This window comes from Chelonia mydas, chromosome 8 (genome assembly GCF_015237465.2).
Source record: "Chelonia mydas isolate rCheMyd1 chromosome 8, rCheMyd1.pri.v2, whole genome shotgun sequence".
Taxonomy (NCBI): Eukaryota; Metazoa; Chordata; order Testudines; family Cheloniidae; genus Chelonia; species Chelonia mydas.
This window is the reverse complement of record NC_057854.1, coordinates 69,458,388-69,472,376: the sequence shown is the minus strand read 5'-3', so window position 1 is coordinate 69,472,376 and position 13,989 is coordinate 69,458,388. Positions and strand designations below refer to the sequence as shown.

The window sequence follows — 13,989 nt, the reverse complement described above, 5'->3', positions numbered from 1 at the left end:
GAATAATCATTAACCATATAGTTCATAAGTACCTGAATTCGGATTCTCTACCCTCCTCTAAAATCACAAACTAAGCCATGTGTGAATATGTCTCAATTAAACGTTGCTACGTTTAAACACAACTATAATCAGAGATACTCTCTCAGGCTGACTTCTCAAGAATGAGAGTTGAATTAGTAGTTTCCTGGTCAAAGATCACCCTTCCTTAGAATTCTGTTCCCCCATGTGGGCACTTGAAATGACCTCAGGTCCAGTAACTCTGTATTGAATAGTGAGAACCTGGCTATGTGAGGAGAAAAAGGGAGTCAAATATGAGGTCAAAGTAGTGATAGCGAAACTAGGTAAAAGAATATAGTGGAGTTAATCATGAAAAAGAGAGGTTGAGACTAGAAGCTTCAGGAGGAAAGTTGTTTTGCAAGGAAATGAATGGTTTGGGTGTCTTTTTACACAGGGCACTTCATACGACAGCAATCCCTGCCACCAGGTGAGTAAACTTTCTCCATTGTTTTTAAGGTTTGCCTTCAACTGGTTCTTAGTAATGGAATGTGTTGTTGTAAATTTAATTTGTTGTTCTCAAATGGTGGAACAATGCTGCAAATAATTTCTCTGAAAAGTATGTACAAACCTTATTAGAGAATTTGACTCTGCTGCTAAACTGCCTAGGTGATTTTGGGCAAAATTTGAAGAACACCTAACTTACTTGGAAGTTTCTTTTTAACTTAATTAAATTGTAGATCCAGATCATCCACCTCTCCCACCTGTAGGAGGAGGTGTGGGGAAGGACGTAGGGGGGGGATCCTTTCACAGCGATCCCACTCCCCAACTCCAACGTTGCCCCTTTGAGGCAGTGAGGTTTGGCCCCTCTGCTGGACCCAAACCCAAAAACTTAGCTGTGTTTCTGGCTCCCTGTCAGTGTGACTACACTGAAGCCATACCCAACAGTATTTTTATATTTTGAAACTCATTTTAAGCACAAGAAGAGAGGGACCCTCACTGTGCTGGGTGCTGGTGAAGCAGTTCCTGAGCACCAGAGAGCTGAAAGACAAGTGACCAGAGAATAGAACATTAGCAAAGACAGAGAATTCCAGGGCCCTGTATTGGGAGGGGGTTGTGTCCCCTAGTGGGGAGAGCACTAGCTCACAATTCCCCTTGTGGCTCATGTCTGTGATCAGCATTAGGGGAATCCGGGCTCTCTTGGTCCACCAGGTTCCAACCCGGGGCCCTGGGACTGTTAGTTCAGGCGTGCAGCTGGGGAAAGAGTATCACCAACCCTGTTCCCTGGATCACTTCCTACCATATTCAGTCTCACTGGAGGCCCAATGTGGGCCAACTGTCAATTCACAACATGCTCTCAACTGAAAGGGGTCCAGGAGCTCAGCTCCTTCACCCATGGGCAGATGTTCTGCTTTCTCTCTGGAGCTGGTCTGCAGCTCCCTATTGAGGTTTGTTCCAGGCAGCATGGGACTTCTGCTGTCCCCCGAGAGGAGCTACCTGTGCAGGTCTGCTCCCTTGCACTGACCACCCCGACTGACCTGTGTTGCACCCTTTTAAGCTCCACTTACTGCATGGAAATTTATTCCAGCATGCCTCTTGGTACTGGAAAACTTCACTGTAATTTGCATTGTATCCATTAGCTGTTGTGTGGGAATTTTTGTTGAAGGATGAAGTTGTATAGAAAATTAGAGGTTGAATTACATTATTTGCGACTAGAGAGACAAGGTGGATGATGTAATATCTTTTACTGGACCAACTTCTGTTGGTGGAAGAAACTTTTGAGCTTCACAGAGCTCTTCTTCAGAAAAGATAAATGTTGTGTATTTGGTTGTTGTGGTAATAGAACTGTGTTGTTGCTATGGCAACCGAGTTAGATTATTAGGGGATCACGCAGCCAGTTTTTGGCTGGCTTTGGTTAGTTCAAATGTGTGGCAATAAATGGCTGCATTTAAGGTTTACAGCTCTGCCGCAAGTGATTTCTTCCTAAAACTGCTGCCCCCAAGGATACAACAAAGTGGCGATGAGGATGGGATTCCTGTGCTGCCCCAGCAACAAAAGGAAGTAGAAGTCAAGGTACAAAAAAACAACAACAAAACCTTTTTGCTGTTGGAAGGGGGTGAGAACTGGCTTGTTTGCACTGTCTGTGCTGGCTTGTTTGCACTGACTGTGCAATCAGAAACTAAAACCATGGCTACACTTATGGGGCCGCTGGAACCTTTTGAGGAGACTATAGTGCAATGGCACATATATACTGAGCGTTTTGAGCTTTTTGTTATTGCAAATGACATTACAGAAGAGAAGAAGGTACCAATATTCTTAATTGTTGTAGGGGCTAAGACCTACTCCCTGCTACGCAGCTTACTATACCCTGTTAAGCCTGATTCCAAATCTTACAATGACACTGTGGAAATCCTGGGCTCCCATTTTTATCCAAAACCATTGGTAACTGCTGAAAGATATAGGTTCCACAAAAGAGACCAAAAAGAAGACGAAACAGTTGTACAATTTGTAGCAACTTTGAAGAGGCTTGCGGAACACTGTGAATTTAAGGAGATGTTAAATGATGCCCTACGTGACAGGTTAGTGTGTGGCCTGCACAGTGAAGCTATACGGAAGCGCCTATTGACAGAGGCTCAGCTTACCTTACAGAAAGCTGTTGATATTGCAGTCTCCATGGAACTGACTACAAAGGAGGCGCAATACATGGGTGCATCCCCTGGGGTGCATAAGGTGTCACAAGAACCTACCCACAAAACTATGGAGAGTCAGGAATGTAACTGCTGTGATAAGCCGGGTCACCATGCATCAGAATGCTGGTGTAAGGACCTGGTGTGTTGACACTGTGGAAAAAAGGGACACACTGAGTGTGCCTGTAAACAAAAGAAAAAGAGGCCTGTGGTCTGGCCGACCAAAAAGGGAAACCTGCATCCCCTAGAGCAGACCCAGGATGACCAAGGTGACACCTCATCACAAGAAGTGCCACTGCACGTTTTGTCTTTAGCCGTGGGCTCACGTGAATACTGGGTAACCCCGTTGTTGGACGGCAAACCCGTACGCATGGAACTGGACACCGGTGCAGCCATCTCGCTGGTCTCCGAGACTGTGTATAAAGAAAAGCTACAGCATCTTCCGCTTAAGGCAACAAAAACTGTTCTGAAGACGTAGATGGGAGAAGCCATGCCTATGTTGGGCACTATTGATGTTAAGGTGGAGCTCAATGGACAGGCTGCTAAATTGCCACTGTTTGTGGTGAGAGGTAATTACCCAGCATTAATGGGTAGGTCTTGGCTTAGGAAGATTCAGCTGAACTGGGCAGAAGTGCACCGAATGACTAAAGAAGAAACTGGTCTGACCGCTATACTAAGGAAACATGCTGCTGTTTTTGGAGAGGATCTGGGAAATATGAAGGGAATCACTGTGACATTGAACATTAAACCTGACAGTCAACCAAAATATCTGAAAGCCAGAACTGTGCCATATGCATCAGGCCGAAAGTTGAAGCAGACCTCGAGAGCCTGGTCACAAATGGAGTCCTTATACCAGTTACCCTTAGCCCAGGGGCAACTCCTATCATTCCAAACAGTGAAGAAAGATGGCTCCCTCTGGATTTGTGGTGATTTTAAAGTCACTGTCCACCCGGTGTTGTGTGCAGAGCAATACCCGCTTCCCTGCATCGATGACGTCTTCGCGGGCCTGGCTGGGGGACAAAAGTTCAGTAAGATTGATCTGAGTCAAGCATATTTACAGATGCATGTCGATGAAAAGTCCCAAGAGCTGTTGGCTATTGTGATGCATAAAAGGCTTTATCGATACTGTCACCTACCCCTCGGAATAATGTCTGCTCCCGCCCTGTTCCAGAGGGCTATGGACCAGATCTTGTGTGGCTTGCCAGGAGTCCAGTGCTATCTGGATGACATCTTGGTCACTGCACAAAATGAGGAGGATAACCTAAAGAATTTAGAGGCTACCCTACAAAGACAGGAAGAGTATGGCCTACGAGTCTGCAAAGACAAGTGTAAATTCTTCCAGCCCTCTGTTGAATATTTTGAGAGACATCATTGATACCATGGGTCTTTGTAAAGCCCCTGCAAAAGTTAAGGCTATTGTTGAGGCTCCCCCTCCTCGAAATGTTAGCCAGCTTCGCTCGTTTTTAGGACTATTGAACTATTATGGAAAGTTCATCTCACAGTTAGCCACACTGCTAAAACCACTTCACGAACTCCTTGGGCAGAACAAGGCCTTGAAGTGGACTGAAGCCTGTGATGTTGCATTTAACAAAGCTAAGGGTGCATTGCTAAATTCTGAAGTTCTGACGCACTTTGATCCATCCTTACCCCTACAATTGGCCTGCAATGCCACCCCTTATGGAGTGGGAGGGGTCGTGTCACACATTATGCCTTCGGGAGAAGAGAGACCTCTTGCTTTTACTTCACACACTCTAAGCAAAGCTGAAACTAACTATGCCCAAATCGAACATGCGGCATTGGGAACTGTTTTCGGAATTCGGAAGTTTCATCAGTACCTGTTTGGGCAGAAGTTTACTCTTTTCACAGACCATCGATCTCTGACTTCAATTTTTGGATCTCACACAGGCATTTCCCCATTAGCTGCTAGTCATATGCAATGTTGGGCATTGTTGCTTTCAGCGCACACATATGAAATCAAATATCGGAAATCCACTCTGCACGGCAATGCGGATGGTCTCTCAAGGTTGCCTTTGCCAGTCAAACATCAAGATATTGCTCAGAAAGAAATCTTTTACTTTGAACAGGTAGATAATACACCCATCACCGCTACTTAAGTAAAGAAGGCAACTCGCGTTGACCCAGTATAAATATCAATAGGGTTCCTTTCCTTAACAAAATCATAGTGAACCAATTTACTAAGAAATAATTGATTTTTGCTTTACTTTAAAGGCTGGATCATTGTCCTCTCAGAGCTATGGCAGTAGTCAGGGAAATAGCTCTTCATTTTGCTTGTTAAGGTCTTATTTTACTCCTTATCACAAACCTTACTTTTTAGGGACTCTTTACGCAACCAAAGCTTTCTGTCTGTGTGACCTGGATTTCCAAGCTACAGGACCCAAGATCTAGTCCATTGTCTTTAAGCAATCCATTTTACGAGGAAATAACTGATTTCAGATGTCTTTACAGGGTTCACAAAGTAATTCAGGCAGCAGTAGCAGTGCTTGTGGTCAGGTGAGTACTTTTTTCTCCAGTATGTCTAAGTTTTTGTCCCAACTTTCCTCTGAGTAAATGAGCACTAATTTACTTGTCATTCTATATACGCTCACCTAATTTTCACCTTTCATTCAGCTGTAAAGACTAGTAGCCAGGGTCACTTCTGTTTCTAGACACTACTTTTTTCCTTAGGCACTAGCACAGTGCTGCAGTGTTTTCACTGAAAACACCAAAGGGAAAAATGTCTCTAAATCCCCCCAAAAAACTAACAACATTTGAATTGATATTGGAATTTCTAAACTATTATATGTGTGACAACACTTATATTATATGATCTTTAACGTTTATTTAACTATGGGCAAATGAAACCCTACGGGGCCATTAGTGTGGTGTATGGGGTTTTTTTTACCGTTCATTTGATCGTTTACATAAAGACTGAAGCTATTTGAAATTATATTGATCTGTATTGACCCCTTCAACCAGCTTTCAATGCTGCTGCACAGTTGTTCAAAATACATAATACTTTTTAGCACCATACAATAATTCAATTTTTAGTAATCATATAGTACTCAAACCCATGTACTCTGACTGAATATTTTCCTAAGAACTCACCCTCCGTATGCACACAGCACATGGGCATATCAAACTCTTGTGTCACCCAGAGTTAGCATTCATTTAAATCTACATATATTCCATTTTAAAAAAAAATAGTTCTCCTATGGCTGCATTTACCCCATCAGGGCTCTGCTCTTGGGCTTTCACCTAGTGGAAGCCAGGGTAAATCTGGGCAGAATCTGTCCCAGGGAATTTTACCTTTGTGTAGGTGAATGGACTATCTTGTTACTTCTACAAGACAATAACTATCTTCTGGTTTTTTCACAGAGTTCATCCAACTGTGCAGGCAGCAAGACTATCGTTGCCCGGGTAAGCACACTTTCTTCATCATATTTAGGGGATTTTCTCTAGTATGCCTCTAAGAAAATGAACACTTGGTTTATTTACTTGAAGAGTAATTTTACTGTAAAGAGAGTTAGTTTTTGGAGAAGGCCTGATTTTGTAAGGTCCTGCTGCGGGGTTCGGGACACCCTTAGTTTCCATTCATCTTGCAGAATTGGGATATACTGAAATTAGTGGACATTAAACTGGAATAGAATTATTTCATCCAAACAGTGCTCAGGAACGCTGTACAGTTGTTGCACTCAACAAACATGGGAGGTGTGGACCTGGGAATTATGTACAAATATGCCTTTGTATTATAATTATGTATTATACCATTTAATTTAAAGGCCAAAAGGTCTTTGGATATCAGAACAAATAAAAATATAGCCCAAAATGAGGCATTGTGCCTGAATGTACATGTCAAAATTTTCATGGGTTAATAGCTCATTTCATTGTCTTTTTACAGGATACAGCTCATGCTCTAAGCCGAAGCAGTTACAATGGACAGGTAAAGCAATACCGGTCATTTTTTCCCAGAATTTTGTCTCAGAGTAAAGCTGTTGTAATGCTAGCAGTTTTGAGGGTAGACATACACTAAAGCTAGGTCTACAGTACCACATATGCTGGCAAAACGTACATTGTTCAGAGTTGTGACTATTCCACCCCCTAGCTGTCACCTAAACTAGTGGCTAGAGAAAGAATACAAGGTCACTGGACCATATTCACCTGTTTCCATAAGATGTCTCCTGACATGTAGTAGTTTTTCAGGATAAAAGACCCAAGGTGATATACACCAAGAGAGTAGTATTCAGAGTCTCTTTTATGTGATGAACCCTCAGAACAGAATAAATATTGTTAATGACACAAAGCACTCAGAGGCAGATCCATCCAGTGGAGACAGAGCACTTCCTGCTACAAGTGCATGCTAGATAGACTGTTGTGTGTGCATATGCGTGGAGAACCCAATATGCACTATCGGCAAACAAGAGTCCAAATCTGGCCTCTAAACCAGTATAGAACTACATTTTGGGGGAAATCTTCTTGTAAAATGATGGTGGTATAATTGTTCTCACAGGGAAATTACTCATTTTTGTTTTCTTTACCGAATGAATCCTCTAGCACAAACAGCAGTAGCGCCAATGTCGAGGTAATAACACATTCTCTACTGAATTTAAAGTCTCCCCCCAAAGAGCTTCCTAGTGAATGAACATTCACGTTTCAGAAATTACCTCCACTTGTGTTGTACAGTGAACATGGTTACATAGGGATTGAAGTTATTTGATGATGAACTGATTTGGAATGTCACCTTCTGATCAGATCTAAACTCCTATAGGAGTTATCTCATCTTCCTTAGAATCTCCATCCTTCATACTTCCACAGCTGTTAAAAGCCTGTCTAATCATTATACTTACTCCATCGCAGGACATGAGCTGTCTTTCATTTTGGCTACTGTTCAAAGAGAACTTTTAACAGAAAAACAATCATTCATTTCTCCTCCTGTTGTGGTGTAAACCAATCAACATCCACTGAACTTAAATTTTCAAAGAACCTTCATGTAAAGACTGTAAATTGCTGGAGTGAAGTAATACGAAAGAGACTGTGCATTCTCTGCTTACCCTACACTTCACTAAGCAGTTAAGCACAGACTGGGGTCTTCTCTCTTTTTTTTTTTAACCCTGAATGAAGTATGGCACTTAATCAAGTCTTTTCACAAGAAATTGACTATTTCTGGTTTCTTTAAAGGGTGGAGCATTTATCTCATTCAACAACGCTTCCAATAGCCAGGTAAGGCTACTTTACGTTTCTCACTCTACTTTAATGTGTTGTTCTAAGGTAGGGTTGTGGAATGAAGGGAAACACAATAGTGTTTTCACTCTCCTCTGTTTTTGTTTTCATTCCATTAAGCAGGAAAGTACAAATAAAGTAAATATCTGTTCCTCAAACTGGACTATAGTTAAAGACTATCTTTTACACTAAAATAACTGGTTTGTACCTCTTTACAGGGATTACCTTCAGGAGGAAACTAGTCTGGTGGAGACGTAAGTCCTGTTTTCCCCATAGTATTTACCACTTTCTTCCAGGAAAGTGAAAATAATAGATATCATTTGGATGTCAGTTCTGCTGTGAGAAATATGTTCAAGAATTACTTTACTCTGAGTAAAAAAATACATAAAAATACTGGATGTTACTACTCTGCAGTGGAGTAGCAACACAAATGCTGCACATCACAATGGGGAGCCATTACAGTAAATCAACACATGTGTAGCATAATGTAGTTCTCTCTCTCTCTCGCTCAAACTAGTCATGCATAATCACCAGAGGGTCTCCCATATGATGCAGGCACACTCCAGGTCTGCATGCTCAGTCTGTAGGCACCATCTTTTCATGTAATAATAGAGTTGTAATTAGAACTTTATATTCCTGGTATCAGTCTAAGTGCCTAAAGTACAAAGGCTGCAGCACACTCATGAGAAGATACTCCGAGGCAAGGTTGTTGTTTGAACGGCACCTATAGTTGTGGCATGGGATATTTCATTGAAGACTTCCTTCAGTTTCAAACCATAATGATACTATAGTAATCCCATATAAGGAATCACATCTGACAGAAAATTCAGAGTCATTCAACAGCTTCCTTTCTCATTAACCAGAATGAAATAGCTTGGTCTCCTTGCAGAAAAAAAAAAATAGTGGCTGCTGTTTTGAAATACTTGGGTTTTTAATCTTACTGTAGCCAGACTTTTGTGCGGTGTATTAAGACCACATAGCTCACAGTAGCTGGCTCATGTAATGGTGGAATTCACACCAGTGCAGAGGGCCAGCACAAATAAATTTTAGGTTGCTTTTCCTCACAGACCTACAATCACAGAAGTTTTTTTTAAACACATTATACTTTGTTTACACTTTTGTCTGCTAGACTGAAGCAGTTATGAAATTTCTGTTCTTCGTGTAGGTACTTACAGATTATGATCAAGTCATCCCTTAATCTTATCTTCTTTTGATATCTGTTTAGTTTGAGCACCTCGAATCTTTTACTGTAAGCCATGTTTTCTAATCTTTTTAACCAGTCTCATGCCTCTTCTCTGAACCCTCTCAAAGGTTTTCAACATCCTTCTTGAATTGTGGACACCAGGCCTGTGTGTAATGTAAGGTAGCTGAATGAAAGGAAACAAAATAAATGTTCTTTCATTCCATTTAGCAAGGATTTTTAGATAAAGTAGGTGAGCCTGATTCACTGCTCCATTTTATGTCCATGCAACTTTGTCTTTGTAAGATTACAGCAGTTTCAAACCACTTTCTCAGAATAGTCAAACCCTCATACCATAATTTAAAAACCATTTTACATGTGGGGGGAAATAACTGTTTCCATTTTTTTTTTAAACAGGGCTCACATTCCTCAGAAGGTGGATACAGAGTAAGCACTCTTCCCTTATAGCTTTTACTGTTTTCTTCTAATATGCAGCTTACATTGAAAATATGGATATAATTTTGATTAGGGCTGTTTGTGATATGAGGGATCTATCAGAGTTCCTTTAGTCCATACAAATATCTGAGAATATTGGACATTACAGTGAAGTATAATAGCCTCATCAAATTTGAGTAGAAGTACACAAAATACTAAATTTCCACTGTATTGCTTCGATTCAGCCTACCACTTAGAAACTGAATGCGTTGTTATTATTTAGATTTGGTCTAATAATTGGAATATTTCATTATTCAGAATCCTCTGCCTTTAAAGGACCAGTATTTCCTTTTCAGTGCTAGGTAACTGAACACAGCACCCCATTGAAACCCAGCATAAATGAACACAACTCTACAGGAATCTCTGGCATGCACCTCCTTAAACCAAGTCTGAATTTGGTGCACGGATTCTGAGTTCTGCAGACAAACCAAAAAGGCTAACTGTCACACATACTCCTCCCGTACAGTTGTTGTTTTTTTTACCCCACCACATAAAGTTATTTATGTAATATACTGGCTAGCCAGTACTTCTACCCAAACCACACAGTCAACATTTATTAATGAGAACAGATAAATAGTGCAGTTCTCTGGAATTTACCATGCTTTTAGAATCACAATGAATAAAATTGTTCTTTGCTTTGGATTTATCAAATTGTTCCTCATTGCCTGGCTGTTTCTGAGAATGAGTAACATGTCTTTCTGTTCTTTGTAGAGCTCTGCTGGTAAACAGTCCAGCCCTGGCCTTTTGCTGCTATTCAGTGTTTTGAGTGCCTTTGCCATCTCTTCTTCAGTTGTGCCCAAGTGAACATCTGAAGACGTGACTGGAGACCACAAAGTGTATTCTGTAATAACAGATTAATTTTCTGTACAAAATTCTAGTCAACGTTGAATATATAATTTGCTGGTTTGTTGTAATGTCATTATGTATGGTTAATATGCCACGCTTTTGATTAGTTCTACTTTTTTTAGTTTACAGTATATGCTGGTTTATTTTTCAGTATTTTAGGCATCATTTGAAAAGGAGATATTGTGCCCTAACTATATGAATTTTTATTTCTAACTGATGTGATGAATACTTGATTTGAATCTGATCTAATTGTGAATCCAACCACTCAGATATCTGGAACCACATGGCTATTAACCGGCGGGGGGGGAATTGCAGATTGTCATGTGTGAAAGCTGAAGGCTCTCACTCGTCATTACATAAAGCCAATCCTGTAATCTGTATAAAAAGGCCTCAGTGGAACAGAAAAGCAGTGTTGGACTATTACTCTTAATCTATTATAGTAATTAAACTAGAACTAAGTGTAAATCTTGCAATGCAGAAATTTCTTATTGCAGTGAAACTTTTGGATATTCCACCTCTTCCATAAAAGGCCATTGAAGGGAGACATTCTGATACTTAAAATAGAACACCGTGTGTCTAGACCAGTGGTTTTTAACCTTTTTTCATTTGCAGACCTCTAAAAAAAATTTCAAACTGGAGGTGTAGACCCTTTGGAAATCTTAGACATAGTCTGTGGACCACAGTTTGAAAACCACAGATCTAGACACACTCCACCTAAAGCTTTAGTAGGGAGTGTAGCCCGGAAGAGGCTATGGAAGGCTAATAACCTTGGAATTGGTGAAAACCCACGCACTCTGGGAATGCTTGAGAATTACTCTGGCTACTGAAACTGCTAGTATCTCTGTATCAGCTCTCTTTCAGCAAGTATTTTGCCTAAACTACTAGACCTGATTTATTGTCAAATTTAATCTCAATAATGATATTGAGATCCATAAAATAGTATTGATGTGCAGCAGACATAGTCCGAGAGAAACATCATCTTTGACTGGCAAGGATTTCAAGGAAACAAAGTTTTACATATAGCATGTTTTAGCAGTGTTTTCCCTTGGAGCTCTGTTCAGAAGTGTTGCCTTTGAAAGGCTGGATATGGAATCTGGGAAGATGCAGATTACACCCAGAAAATGCAAATGCTAGTAGTTTTAAAATGTAACCTGTTAACATACTCACTTCCAAGCAATAAATTCCTAGCAGCAGGTAAATAGTGTTTAATAAATTACATCTTTATTGTATTGCCTCTAACAGATGTGTACAACTGTCCTAGTTCCAACAGCATGGTATGTTTTAAGATAGGTTGAATGTTAACCACATGCACCTAATACACTTTAAAAGAAATTAATCCAAGACCTATAGAAGTTGTACGTAGTCTTAAAGCACTTAAAACTATATCCACACTGTAAACCTCCTGGGTAGGTGCATAGATGAAATCCTGTCCCCATTGAAGTTGATGGGAATTTTGTCACTGACTTCAATAGGGCCAGGATTTCACCCATTGCTGTTTTTTCCCCCTATGTTCTGTACAGAGCACACTGTCAGCATTCCATAAATACTTAATATTATCAAACCAAATCCTGAAGTCATTACTCACTCAAAATGAGTTTTGCTTGAATACGAACTCCTAGATTTGACCCATAGTGCATATCTTTAAAACAGATTTATATATACAATAAAATAGTTATCTAAAATACAATATGCTGTGTAGTGTTCATTTGCATAACTTTATTGCAGCAGTGCAATATCTGTGATTGGATCCATACAATGTCTTGCCATTCATCACTTTTCTGAGGTATAAAAAAATTAGTTTTAAAACTGTTTTTGGTATAATACTTGTGTGCAGTTTTATGTGAATTATGAAACTCATAACATATGATAACTAAGTGTGGGCAGAGTGAAAATGCAAGGATTGTAGGTGTAAATAATGTGGACCTGAGAATTATGAGTTTGGGTGAAGTGATGTTTGAGAGAAAAATACCATAATTTTCCCTAATTACAAGGTTTTTCTAAAGTATTCACTGTATGGCTTTGTCTCCAAATCAATAGCAGGAACAAAGGTAACATGGGATAGTTGGAGTGAATCTCTACACTGAATTAATGAGAGAAAAAGAGAGGCTTTATATAGAATATTGTTTTCCTTATTCTAATAAAACTTATTCAGCTGTTAGAAATTTTCTGTAATTATTTTCCATTAGCACAAGACACCCACCAATAGATATGATCATCTGAGCAGTTTCTATAGTTAGCTAGGAGTTTTGGGCTGCCACTTCTAGATGGGAAAGAAATTGAATCAGAACTATTCTTTGAGTACAATGAGCATCAAGGCTGCAACTCTAACAACCAGAGTATGCACGTGTCATGAAGAAAGCTGTGGAAATCAGTGGGACTTAAACTTTGCTCCAAGTACTTGCTGGGATTATTATTTTCTATAGCACTTTTCAGAAGCATTAAAGTGCTTTACAGAATTATAGACAAAACCACATATACATGATCATGTCATTAAATCCTCTTGTGAATAGAGTAGTCATAACCCCATACAGCAAAATTGCACAACATTTTTAGATTGGGAAGTGAAGACTACTGAATTCAATTTAAGTGAGGGGAAGTAGATGGGCAAAAAGTAATTACCCAAACTGGAACTTGGCCATGACACAAGGGCTTACATCTTTATTCTTGCAAAAAAAAAAAAAAAAAAAAAAAAGCAGCCATGTGCTGTTTAACAAGTGGTCACATCCTTGGTTTTGTGTTATCTGAAATATAGCATTTCCTGTCCCTTAACAACGTAGTAGGACATTTGCTCAGTACTACCTTAGAGAAAGTTTGCAAACCTTTCCCACTGTCTGACACTGAAAACTTCAGTGTTGACTGGCTGTTTGCTGCTGCTGACGCTTTCTAGTGTCATCTACTGTACTCTGTTAGAGAGATGGATTATTACAATGTCAGTATCGGCTGGCCCACTGTACGAATACCAACAGTGTTAATGCTGCTAGCGCTGAATCAGTACTAGCAACAGCGAGAAATCTTTCTAAAACTTCCTTTAGTATGCACACAACTAGAAGAAAAGTGTTTAGCTTGAAATTTTAGGAAATCAGTCAGACTTTGATTGCACAAAGTTTAACTGATGGCTTATGGCTGATGTTTTAGGTGTATTTCTTTCAGCGGCTGTTTTATGATTTCTTCCCATTAAATCTACAATTTATTTCCTCCTCCTCTTATCCCTGCTCCTCAGAACAATTTAAAAGGTGGAACCAGGTTTGCCAAACTTGGCATATTTGTGAGGCCAGACTGGTTTTTCCTGTCCAGCATGGAATTTCAGTTCAGTAGTTCAATCTTTTTTTTTTTCAAAAAAGCAAAAACTATTTCACTCTTAGTTACACATTTTTGCATATTACACATTTACAAAGTCTGGGATTTTTTTTTCTATGCAAAAGAGCTTGTTACTAACTGTGCCTTCAATGCTAAACCTTATTTCCTTGAATTACAATGTTGAGCATGTGTAAGCACCATGCGTGTCACTCTTTACACATGGACAAGTGAATCATTTGATATTATTATGATGTTAAATGCTTACTGCTGTGG

The 13,989-nt window shown here is 39.8% G+C and overlaps 1 long non-coding RNA gene across 1 annotated transcript; it reads left to right on the top strand.

The window, feature by feature from the left end:
- Positions 1-78: 78 nt before the first annotated feature.
- On the top strand, positions 79-12,504 carry LOC122461447. Its single transcript, XR_006283340.1, has 8 exons — positions 79-484; positions 5,148-5,192; positions 6,057-6,098; positions 6,580-6,621; positions 7,857-7,898; positions 8,117-8,152; positions 9,496-9,525; positions 10,285-12,504. It is a non-coding gene; the product is annotated as an uncharacterized LOC122461447 (long non-coding RNA).
- Positions 12,505-13,989: the final 1,485 nt, after the last annotated feature.